This window comes from Dasypus novemcinctus, chromosome 18, assembly GCF_030445035.2.
Source record: "Dasypus novemcinctus isolate mDasNov1 chromosome 18, mDasNov1.1.hap2, whole genome shotgun sequence".
Taxonomy (NCBI): Eukaryota; Metazoa; Chordata; class Mammalia; order Cingulata; family Dasypodidae; genus Dasypus; species Dasypus novemcinctus.
The window spans coordinates 48,521,766-48,534,406 of NC_080690.1; the positions used below are offsets into that span (position 1 = coordinate 48,521,766).

At 47.2% G+C, this 12,641-nt stretch overlaps 1 protein-coding gene across 21 annotated transcripts in view; it reads left to right on the plus strand.

Moving 5' to 3' along the window:
* Window positions 1–12,641, plus strand: part of ZNF536 (zinc finger protein 536) — a 418,028-nt gene that overhangs the window by 38,373 nt on the left and 367,014 nt on the right. The window lies entirely within an intron of this gene.

The following is a 12,641-nucleotide window of genomic DNA, read 5'->3' on the forward strand; positions in this document are numbered from 1 at the left end:
GTTAGCACTTTAGGATGCTTACTCTTTCAGGGGACCCAGTCACAACTTAACCATGGCTCTATGGTTGGTGTTAGTCCACCTCTCAGCCCAGTGCCCTTTGATATGTGGTGTGGTCGCTAATTTGTATTAAAACCTTATGGAATCGCCCCTGTGGGGTTCTAATGACTCCCAGCCTTCCCCTGAGAGGGATTCCCTTGGTTAAGCAGGATGAGAGGACAGGGTGCCACCTCCGCTCCCAGCCCGTGCAGGCTGCCCAGGGGTCTAGCTGTCACAGGCGGCGGAGCTGCCTCCCCAGAGCTGCCTGGTGTCTGATCACATGGACCATCTATAACTACTTCCTTCTCCTCCACACACGCTTTCCAAGTTTCCAACTTGACTGTTTTATTTATGCTCTTGACCTGTAAAAACAAGCAGGCTGTTTAAAAAGCAAAAAGTACTTCCCATGATTAGAGTACTTAGAGTTGAGCTAAATTGCAGAATGAAGAGGACATTCCTCGTCTCGACAGCGGGCCGTGTGTTGGAGGCTTTGCTTCCTGAGGATGGTCTGTGCTTCTCCACTTGAGAGTCCCCCAACCCCGCTGGCCGCGGGGTCCCCAAGAAAGATTTCAGGTGTCTTCCCCTTTTCTTGCGTTTAGTGGAAGAGCCTTCCGAGCATTTAAAACATGTTTGCAAATAGTTCCAAGTCAAGTAGTTTGCATATAATTGTGGTCCTGATGGGAAAATACTCCGGAAAAACAACTTGTGATACAGCGGAGTCCTGTTCAGGTTACAGACCGAATGCTAAACGCTGAGGAAGCGCACGCAGTCTTGAGTGAACAAGGTAGGGAAGGCTCCAGGGAGCCAATTTAGAAGGTGGCTTTTGGCGTCTTTTCTTTTGGCAACTGAGTCACATAGCAGCGGTCTCTGGAATTCCCCCGGAAGTGGGGCTGCCCACCTGGGGTGACCCTGAGGCTTGGGGCTGTAGGAGGTGATTGTTGCGAGAGGGGTGTTAGGGGAGTTAGGACATCAGGAGAGGCTACATGTGGGTGAGGCAGGAGGGCCAGTGGTCACTCACCGGCATCCAGCTAGAAGCTACATGGGGGTAATCTAGTGGTGGGGGAGAAAGAAAGGGGCAGGCAGGGAGGGTGAGCCGTACTATCGTGGATAGAGAGATCAGGAGAAATAACAAAGAAATCATAGCTGATCCACTTAAGAGACAAGTGAATCCTAAATATAGACCTGTCTCTGTGATTCATGGTTTGGGTTGCTTTTGAGGCGGTTAAGTCAGGTGGATGATCTATAGGAATAATTTGAGGGTGTTTGCATTTTAGACATTTGGATCAGAGTGCCAGGGAACGAGTTGGTGCTCAGGCTACAATCTTCCTTCAAACATAAAAATCTTCAGGATATTTAATCTGAGCATGCTAATGACTGCATGAATGTGATTTCGGGCACGCGCCCGTGGTAAGCCCATCCTGAGGTTCTGCTTAGATGTGCGAAGGTGCCACTACGATGCATTTATCGGTGTGGCCGTCATACCTCCGTCCTCCGGGGTGGGTGGCACCAGGTGGTGAGAGCCAAAGTCAAAGGCAATCCTGCTTCTAGCTAGTTCCTCGTTTTCAGAAACAGCACTGCTTACTTTTCTACACTCTCTATCAGTTTCTTTTTCCACTTATAATTTCCTGCCAATTGATTGGCACTAACTCATCACGTCAGACCTGGAGAGTAAAATGATTTGAAAAACTATTTAAAAATATCTAATTTAAGGAAAATTCATCCAAGTCCCCACACCTCTTTGGCCCCAATTGTTGGTATTTTCAGGGACTGCACGTTTGATTTGGTGACACCCAGGCACATGAACCAAAGGCCCAGCTGCCTGCAATTCTGCAGGGACACAAATCTGTAGCCATCCTGTGAGTGTGCCTTTTGAGTCTCCCAACCTCCGGAGCCTCTATTTAAGTTCAACTAAGTTGAGTAATTTTATAATATGGTTCTATAGCATAAGCAGGAGAATATTCAAGGTATCTGTCATCCTTCTGTTACCTCAGGTAAATAACTGATTGACCTTTTTGGGGCTCTGATACTTTACTAATCAGAAACTGAAATCTGTATAACAACACTTCATTTACTTGATAGACAAAAGAACAATTGCACTTGAAGTAATGTGATTTCTAAATAGACACTGCCTGTCAAAAATAAATGCATTAGAAGTAAAATGTAGCTCAAGGAGACAATTAGCAAACAGAGGTGACACCGTAAACAGGTGCACCCATTATTCCCAAAGCTTGTGGCAATATATTCGCGTCTTTTAGAGTGATGGAAGATCATGTGACGGTTTGGTGAATTATCTATCGGCATCATCTGACTGATGAAGCCCGCTGCTGTTGCAGATCATTTAAAAATGCATCTCACAAATTACATGGTAGCTGGGAAAAATGCAGGGTTTTTTTTTTTTTTATTTTAAAGAACAATGCTTTTCTAAAGCTATGTGCTAGCATACGTAATTTTTTCTTTGAAAGGATGGAGACCATTTCATTATGCTGGGTATATAGTCGGTTAAGGTTGTGCAAATTCATTACAATGTTTGTTAATGTATAAAACATTTTCCATTCTGGTTTTAGTGACATTGGAATTTTTTCTATAATGTGCTATTTCAGAAACATCTGCCATCCCTTGTTACCTGTGGGCAGAGGAGAGAGAGACAGTACTCTTTCTAAGAATGTTTGTAGAGCCCTTACCAAAATGGAAAGGCTTGGAAGATGAAATTAAAAGGATATTTTTCCTTTTCTTGAGCTGTTAGGTTTGAATTTTCTGAAACAGGAACTTTACTTGAGACAACCAAAGGATGTCAGAAATGCTGACAGGCCAGGCTTGGAAAGGGGCAGGCTTCCTTGGGAACTCTCCCAACCGCTATGTTTGTCCAAACTTGTTTTCCCAGGAGTGGTAGGTGCGCCCTCAGTGTGCATACTCCTGGGAGCTTTCCCTGTGTTTTTCTTATCTGTCATCTTTGCTTTTTCTAATATGATATGATGTGATTGATATGATATATGTTTGAGGGGCCAGTGGTTCTGGCAATGACTGTTTCTTCTAGTTACTATAAAACCATGGGAAAACAGTGAGAATTATTTAACATGGCCTCCAAATTAGCCTGCCCTTGACTTTCCGAGGTCTTCTTCAGAATAACGAGTAGCTGGAGCTAAATTTAATAGGGAACTGAAGGTAAAAATACTTAGGAGGACAGCAGCATTTGGGTCTCACCCTCTGCCCTAATAGGAAAAGGAAGAAAACAGCACAGTTCTCTTGTAGCATTCCTGACACCCTCTGCATTCCTGCTTGTTTCCAGCTGGGACAGGGTGGCTCATGACCGTTTTTATATACCGTCTGGTCCCTCGTCCCTGTCGGTCCTTTTTGAAGCCTCTAAGCTTCTCCCTTGGTGCCTGAAACAACCTGGGCCACAGCCTGCAACCCGGTGGCATGCTCAGCCTGAGGAATGGAATGGTCTGTGCGAGGAGATGGCCTTGAGATGGGCACTGAGCTTGGCTGACCTAGGCTCTTGTCTAGAGGCGCAAGTCAGTTCATGCTCTCAGTGGAAATAATAGCAACAATAAAACTCTCACCAAAGTAAGGAAGTGGCTGTGTGAGGTCTCCAGCCCTTGGCCAAGTGCCTAAGCCACCTCTCTGGGATTTCCTGAACATCAACTTGTCAAGGTAGTGGAAGCCAGAATCTGAAGGACCCTGAATCTCTCAGCCCTGGAGAGATTTCCTGATTTGCAGAAGTAGAAATACTCCATCCAGAGAGGAGAGGTTCACTTGGCTTCCTCAAAGCTGTTCTTTCCCCTTTCTCTTTTGGACACCCATTTCAGTCAGTGGCCCTTATTCTCCAATGGCCAGGCAACTTCCATTTTGCCTTTGGGATCTGGGGTTTTGGGAGATATGAAATCAAAGATTCACATGAAGCATGTTGTCCACTGTGTTCATGAATACACACTCCCAGGCATACACACACCCACAGTGTGTGTGTACACATGCACACAGAAAAGACAGGAAGGAAATGTACCCATATATAACCACCATCACACCAGCTGATAAATGTTGGGTATTGTTATTTTCTTCTTTATACTATTTTGTCTGTTATAAATTTTCTATAAATGAGCATATATTACTTTAATAATCAAAACAGGTTTACAAAACTGAAATGTAAATGAGCTAGAACAAAAAAAGGACACGTGTAAAGTAGTACTGGAGTGGGTTTGATAAGAACTTGTACAACTCTCATTTTGACTTGAGAAAAGATCCATGGAATCAACATTTCAGGTGATATTGATGATAACGCATTTCCTCTAAAAATCTGCTTACAAAAATAAATGAATTTTTATTTGACTGTCAAAATGACTCAATGAGACAAATCTTCACAAACCATTTTTTTTTGGGCTAAGCTCTAAATCAGCACTGTACAATAGAAATAAAATGCAAGCCACGAGTGCAAGCCTGGAATGCAATTTTAAGTTTTCTAATAGCCATAGTTAAAAAGGCAAAAAGAAAAAATGAAATTCACTGTAAGAATATATTTTATTGAATTCAGTGCATTTAAAATATTATAATTTCAGTATGTAAATAGTGTAAAAATATTAATGGGATATTTTGTGTTCTTCTAAATGTGATTTGTATTTTATACTTCCAGCACCTCTCATTCTGGACTGACCACATTTCAAATGCTCAGTCAGTGGCCACCATATTGGATTGCAGAGCTCCATGTGATGACCCAATATTCAAGCAATATTTGATACAGCATCACATTTGAATAGCAAAATTATCTGCAGTAAAGTGTGGGTGAAACAGAAGACAGACCCTTGATACTTTCCAGTTATACCACATTTCTTTCTGAACATAAACTACTTGGACTGTCTTGTAATTTGATCATGATATAAAACATCTTCTATAAGGAGTTAAATATTTTTAGTTCACGTAGTGATACAATCTATTGGAAAGCATTTAGAATATTCTGGCATTTTTCTTCTTTTGCATTACTCTGTTCTGGCAGCAAAGGGTGTCTTGTGGAGGTTTGAGCTGATGTGGGATCCATCTGCGTGCTCGTTGTGTGGCATGAAATCTGGGCCAGGCTGGGCAAAGGCATTGGGTGACTTGAGGCTCGGGGAGAGCTGGCCAGGCTGTGGCCCTGGGGGAGCTTGTTGTCCTGGCACTACACTAGCATGGCAGCTTGATGCTCGGTGGTCTGACCCTGGTGGAAAACGCCTACTTCTTGCCTTAAGGAGACTGGCCTGCAGGACTGTGGGGCAGGTTCCCCTTCTCCGCATGGTCTGAGCCAGCATCACCCATCTTGGGGTGATTGGCAGGAGTTGAGGTCTGGTGTGCTCCTAGGACTCAGATGTGGGGGCCGTTGGGAGTGTCTGATCCGTGGTTTGCCTCAGAGTTGGGGCTCCCCAGGGCTACTGGGCATAGAGATTCTGTGGGAAACAGTGAGGGCGAGCGCTTCACAGCTCCGGCCATGGAATCGGATGCCCGAGATTAGAGGCTGGGCTCCCCACTCATAGCTCTTCACCTTGGGCCAGTTTCTTCACCTGTGCCTCAGTTTCCCATCCACAAATGAGCATAATGATAGGAGCAACCTCCTGGGGTTGTTGTGAGCATGAGATAAGTCAGTACGTTAGTACTTTGTACTCTAGTTGGCAAAAAGCAAGAGCCCAATAAATGTTGGTTGTCACTCCTATTTGAGCTCAGGAATGGTCTCATGTCTGAGTGTGTGTGTGTAAATAAGTTCTGGTTGTTTGCTGACCTTATTTCTTTAATGGCTCAAATGTTCCTGTCTCCAGTACCCTCTGCCTGAGCTGCGTCACCAGCAGGACTGTCTTTGCTCTGCCTTCCCTTTCCCTCCTGCTCCTCTTCCCTCTCTCAGGGCTGTTTTGACTATGAATTAATTGTAGGTTGGGTTCCTTGTGAGCAATAATCAAAGCCAATGAACTTCAAAAGGACTGGAAAGACCAGGGCACTATGGGGGGGGGGGGAGAGGGGGGGAAGCAGGGGGGACCACGGGGCTCCTGGGGGCTGCAGAGTGGGGAGGCAGGTGCTTTCCATATTTCTTCATAGGGGACACCAGGAGTGTTTCAGATTGTCACTGAAAAGCTCGAATGCAAAACTTTGGAAATCTGGGCGAGAGGGGACGGTTTCCAAACAGCTATTCTTATCTTTCGCCAGCAAGCCTGAGCTCAGTGGAACGTAGAGTTAAACTTGGAATTTCTTGGCAAGGGTTAATAATCAATGTAGATCTCCTAACAAAGGAGATGCTGCCTTATTATACTGGGAAAGTTTTTTTTTTCTTAACTGTCAGTGAAGCAGTACTAATTATTACTCCAGTGTAAATGAGGTCATTTCCTATTAAGAGAACAAAATGCTTAGCCTCGCCTTGCCAATTCATACCAACTATTTTTCACACATACTCAGCTTTTTAGTTTTTTAAAAAAATTTTGATAAAATCCATTCATTTGTATTAGAAAAGTGTAAACCATCGCAATAATAGTTGCCCATGATTACCCAAATGAGCTTTTGTAATGTGTGGGTTGTTTGAATACCATGTGTTAGCTATGGAACAATTAGGCAGCTGAATGGATCTTTAAAACAATCAGATACTTTTATCTCCCTGAAAAAATACATTCCTTGGATGGGTACTGCTAAACCGTAAATTCCGGGGAACATTAAACTCACGTCACGAGGAGAACTTTCCGATATATGTTGATCAAGGACAAAAAGACATCCAAATATCTTGTCTTCATGTTTTCATTTTTTTTTATGCAAGCAAAAAGATTTAAGGAATATTGTAGCAAACAAAGGGTAATTGTTTTAGCCCAGATGTTGCTTTTGCACAACAAGCAGGTTACAATGTTCCCACAGAGCTGATGAGCCCAATCAGGGAAATGATTAAAAATTGATTTTGTCCCTGTAATTACAGTATGTAAACTACTTAGCTTGGATTGCAAAGGAAGTGATTTTCTAATTACGTATATACTCTGGTGTCTAATGATTGGTTTTTTGAAGTAATGAAGAGAGAGCACTAACGACTCCTTGGTGTTCTGTTGTTTAAGAAAGACCATCTTTAGAGTAAGCAGCAACAGACAAAGAGTTTAAATTGAATTTTCAACACTGTTAATGTGCACATGGATTTGTTTATTAAAGAGACAGGGATGTAATTTGATTGGCTCTGAGCATTCAGCTTTTTTTTTCATGCTAAAGCATGTAAAAATACATGCACTGGGCAGGCAGCCCGACGAGAAGACGCCTCTCCTTTCCTCTGTCACCCTGCGCTGGTCTCATAGCGCAGGGTCTCAGGTTCGTGTGAGTGTCTGATGTCTGTATATCCTGAAAGCATTTGATCGAACAGGTATCAAATAACTTCCCCTTCAAAGTTATTTTTGTTCTAATGTGAAAGAAGAGGCTTCCTTTGGAAGCATGTCTGGACAGTCCAGTGCACCCTCTATTATAACAATATTTCAGCTGTGTCCCAGAATGCAGGGCTCTGGGTAGGGTGGAAGCTGTTACTCCCATCCCCACCCCCTGGCTGCACATCACACACGTGCACAAACACACACATACACATGCGTGTCTGTGCACACGGCCACATGTGCACACACAGTTGCTAGGATCTGTGTTTGGAGGCCTGAGCACAGCGGTTGCAGGACGCCGTGGGGTGGGCTGATGGGGTTTAGGGAAGAACTGTTTTTCTCTGGTTGGGATGCTCTGTGGCTCTGTTGACTAACCACTCCTTGGACAACCACATGGGCAGAAGTTCAAAAGGGGCGACCGTTTCTTGGGGGACAAGGTCTGCCCTCCAGGGTTATGGTTGGCCTTAGGGACCCTACTTTCCCTGGGCCTTGTCCTCCCCTTCAGGAGCTCTGTGTGGGGGAACCGGGAAGGGAGCCCCAGGCTGCAGGTGGCTTGGGAGTTGGTGCCCTGTGCCCCCAGGATCCCCGGGCTAGAGGAGCCCATGTTGGCCCAGGATCCCCAGGCTGGAGGAGCGCAGGCTGGGCCAGGATCCCCGGCCTGGAGGAGCCCAGGATGGCTCAGGATCCCCAGGCTGGAGGAGCGCAGGCTGGCTTAGGATCCCCGGGCTGGAGGAGCATAGGCTGGCCCAGGATCCCCGGGCTGGAGGAGCGTAGGCTGGCCCAGGATCCCTGGGCTGGAGGAGCCCAGGCTGGCCCTGGGCAGCTCTTCTTCCTGGTTTCCCGCTCAGCTCTGTATTGAAACACATCATGAATCTGATCACTTTTCTCCATCTCCACGGCTCCCACAGCAGGTGAAGTCAGCGTCCCGTCCCCCCTGGATAATGGCAGCTGCCTCCCCTCGGGTCTCTCTGCCTCTGCACAGGTCCTCTCTTCTCTCCCCAGTAGCCAGAGCCATCCTTTTGGCATGTACATCAGATCATGTTGTTCCCTTGCTCAAAACCCAGTAACGGTGCAGAATAGAATCCAAATTTTCTCACCATGCCCGACAAGGCCCCTCATGATGTGGATCTTTTCTGATTTTCTCACCCTGGCTGCATGGACCTTCTTGTAGTTCCTTAAAAGCAGTGCATCTCCTCTTGACCCCAGGGCCTTTGCACTCACGGCTGGCCCTGCTTGGAATTTCTTTCTTTTCTGGAAAGAGGATATCTTTGGTTCCCAGGAGATGAGGGTTCTGAGGACTGGTGGGAGAGGTTTCTAGGCATCACTGCACCCTGGCCTCTTGGGCCTGCTGGTGACACCTTTCCCTAGGCAGAGTTTGGCTGGCAGAGTCCCTCTCTGAATCCTTCCCAACTCTTTTCTGCAAGGAAAGCATTTGATGTGGCGCCTGTCTGCCCTGGACTTCTTGGTCTCCTCAGCAGGCAGCCCTGCTCCTGCTGCTGGGTCTGGGGTAGAGTGAGCTTTTGTCTCTGCAGGAATATATCCTGCTTCCCCACCTGGAGCAGGACATGGACTGGGCAGGATGGAATTCGACTCACTCTTCCTTCTTTCCTTCCATCCACCATCAACCCTTCCATTCTTCCATCTGTACGTACTCTTCCATTTTCTCCTTTTCCTCCTCCCCCTCTCCTTCCTTCCTTGTTTTTAAACTCCCTCCCTCCCATCTTCTCTTCCTAACAATTTCATCCCTCGTCTATCCTCTATCTCTGCCTTGTCTTTCCTCTTTACCTCCCGACCTCCCTTCCTTCTTGTTTTCCTTTCTTTCCTCCCTCCCTCCCATCCATTTGATATTTACTGAGCTCAAGTTCATCTGTCAGGGGTTAGGGACCCAGATGGGAATCTGAAACAGCACTTGTGCTGTGAGTTGGGAGGTGATGCGTGGGAAACCCTCTGTGTGGGAAGCCCTCCGCATGGTGCCTGCTCTCGGTATGCCCTCAGTAAATGGTCACTTCTGTTGCTCCTACTGTGGTCTTCAAGTTGTCCTGGTGTAGAAAGGGAGGCGGGTGTGCAGCAGTCCTGGGAAAGCTGCCTGTTTGCCTCAAGGAAGGCTCTCTGTGTTAAACGTGGGGCTGGGTACAGAGGGCACTGGTGGTGGTGGTGGTGCCACACCTGCCGCTCACCTCTGGATCCGCTGATTACCTTCTCTCCCTGTGTCCTCAGGCTCAAGTCTGCAGCTGGGCTCTCACCTGCCCAGAGGGGATTTCTGGGACCTCTGCAGGAAACTGGTGCTCTGCTTAGAGCTCCCATTGCATCTGTCCCCAAGAGAACTGTGAAGAAAGGGGCATGCCCCGTCGCCCGGGGGCCCTGTGTTCTGTCCTGCCTGCTCAGGCCCTCCTCCTTTGGGCAGTAGAGGTCCCAGAGCAGGGCCAGCCATCGGTCTGAGTCCAGTGAGGAGTGGACTTTGGGTGGCCACTGCTCTGCCTGCAGAATTCGTAGTGATAGGTGCTCATGGGTCTGCTGCTGTTGGCTTCCCCACTTTCTCTTCTGTCTTGTGTCCCCAAGTCTTCTGTCTTCCCTACCTCCCTTCAAAGCCCCCTCTCACAGCTCCCCATCCTTTCCCTGCCTCCTCTTCCTCCAGGGGCCTTTGAAGGACGTCAGGCTCCATGAGGTCCCTCTCCCTGCTCCCTTCCCCAGCACCCTCTACTTCCTGCCCTTCCCCTATCCCAGAAAATTTTCACCCCGGAAACCAGTGCTCAGGATCCTCCCCTCTGACCCTGGCAGAACCTTCTTTTGCCCCCTTCTCAGAATAACAGCCGCTCTGCCCTTCTTTGGCTCTTAAAATTCCACCCCCCCCAAGCCAAGACCTCTGAGCCTTTGTCCTTCTTTGCCTCTGTCCCTGCTCCATCGCTGTCTCCATGAGACCTGCCTTCTGCTCTGGCTTGGGGGCTCAGCTCACTGGTGCCCTCCCCTGCTGATGCCCCACCTCTGCCCTACTGTCTTGGCCCAGACTTTGTACAGTGAGCCTTTCTGCCTCCGTGCAGACCTGGCCATGGATGCCAGGAGGGAGGTCTGTGAGCACTGAGTGGACGGGTCTCCTAAACTCATTTGCCCTCAGGTGCAGGTGGCTGAGGATGCCTGAATCTGTGCCTGATTTGCGTTTGAAAAGGGAAGCTGGGGCTACTAACGCAGAGTGGTAAGATTTCAGGTGTTGAAACAGGTCCGTGAAGGTAGTTTGTTTGTTATTTTTGGTGGGGTGGCTGCCCTCTTTGCCCCCACCCCCTCCCCCTTGATGCCTGCCAGGCTTTCTGCTGCACATAATCTTTGTAATCTGCCCTTCCCACTCCTTCTCTGATCTGGAAGTAGCTGCACCAAACTGGGCTTATGGGCAGCATCTCTTGGATGGCCACGTCCCCCCCAGCCCCCAGGCCTCTCCATGTGAGCTTCTTGTGGGGTCCTGGGCAGAGGGGAGGTCTCAGGTCCGGGCCTTGCCCCTGTTACGTCACTGATTGGATGATAGCTAAATGCCAGTTACTTACGTGTACCAAAAGAGCTGTTGCTTTCATTGAAGAAGACAGAATTACTGCACTGGCATTTTCCTTGCTCCCCACCTCTGAATCCAGAGTTGCTCAGTGGTTCCCCAACTTGCAGTGATTTTAACGACACCAGACACCAGGAGCCCACTCCTATATAGAATGGCTCAGAAAGGCACAAATGGAACTAACTCAATTTACGTCTCTAAGGCCTCTAATCATTGGCTCCCTGCTATGCTTGCAGTGAGTGTGTTGGGCTAACCTTGCCCCGGCAGGTCAGCCACCTTTTGATAACCCCCCTTAGTAATTTGGGAGAGCATCGAAGAGGGCACTGCCTCCAAGGTAGCTGCGACACCCTGTGCTGGGGCCTGTAACGATTCAGGGTCTACACCCTGAGGGGCTTGCTCCCATCACTGCCCTGCTTACAGACTGCAGGAGACGTTGATGTTCAGATCAATGGGGTGAAGCCAAAGGATGGCCAGGTGTGGACTTCCCGAGATGAAACCTCCCTGTATTCTCCCTGTCACTGGAACTTACAAAGCCCCTGGAGAATAGAATGAGAGTTTTGCAAGTCCTGAATTTGGATATGAAATCTGAGTCTGTACCCCCTTCTCTTGCGACCCCACCCCCTTTCCCTAAACAGAAGGAGTTTTGTGAGCAAAGCAAATAAGTCTTCTCAGAGCCATCCTGGTGCTGGGAACCTGTTCAGCTCAGGGCTCTAATGGAAGCTTGGAAAGCATAGCATCCAGCATTTGTTTCCCATTCTTTAGATTTTAATGTTGAATGATAGAGAAGAAAATAAAGTGTAAAAAATAATGATTGAGGTGTGTGTGTGAGAGAGAGAGAGAGAGAGGACACCTAGTAATTTCTTTGCTTGTCGCAGGATGCTTGAGATGTAAACTTTTGCTTTATGTTACAAGAGAAGCATGTAGAAATGTGTTTACAAATAGCGACGTCCCTGTTGCACTCTGAGAAAACACTTGTAGTACACAGTCGGCAAACACCTTTTTGGTTGCCAGAGAAGAATCTTGGAACTGGATGGTGTGTTGCAAACCTTTGATTTGAGGTTCAGTTTTTGTGGGCTGGCACTGCCACCATGGCCCCTTACTCCAGATGCATCTCTGGCTTCCTACTTGCAGAAGTCCTTGAACCCATACTAGAATTATAGTTCTATAAATTTAGAATTTTAATTTAGAATTTAGAATTTACAGTAAAATATAATCTATCAAGAGGGAACTTTTGCTTGCCCTATAAAATCCCTTCTGTAACATGATAAACAAATTAGATTCTGAATTGTGCAGCTCCTGAGGAGTGAGCTGAACCAAGGAGTGTGCTGGGGTCGGCGGATGTGTGATTCCCTAAGCCAGCAGCTCTGCAGCCATTGCAGACCAGACCTCGGCTTTCCCCCTAGGCCCTTATCTCATCTGAGCATGCCATGGTGGATGAGATCATCGATGCAGGGTACATTTCAGTTCTAGAACAGAATAAAGAAGCAAAAATGGAATTGGCTGCTGCTTTGCTGGTCTTAGTTCAGGAGAGAAGACTTTGATGCCAAATACAACATCCTGAAGCCTCAGTTGCTGGTTCCTGATTTGGACCCATGGAGTACTGTCCAGATCGCTGAATGGGCTTGGCCAACTGAAGTTTGGAAAGAATTTTCCTCTGTCTACTGTAGGGGGTTTCTTAAATCATGGAGGAAAAAGCAAAACCCTAATTTGCAGAATTTGAGAGAGAGAGAAAG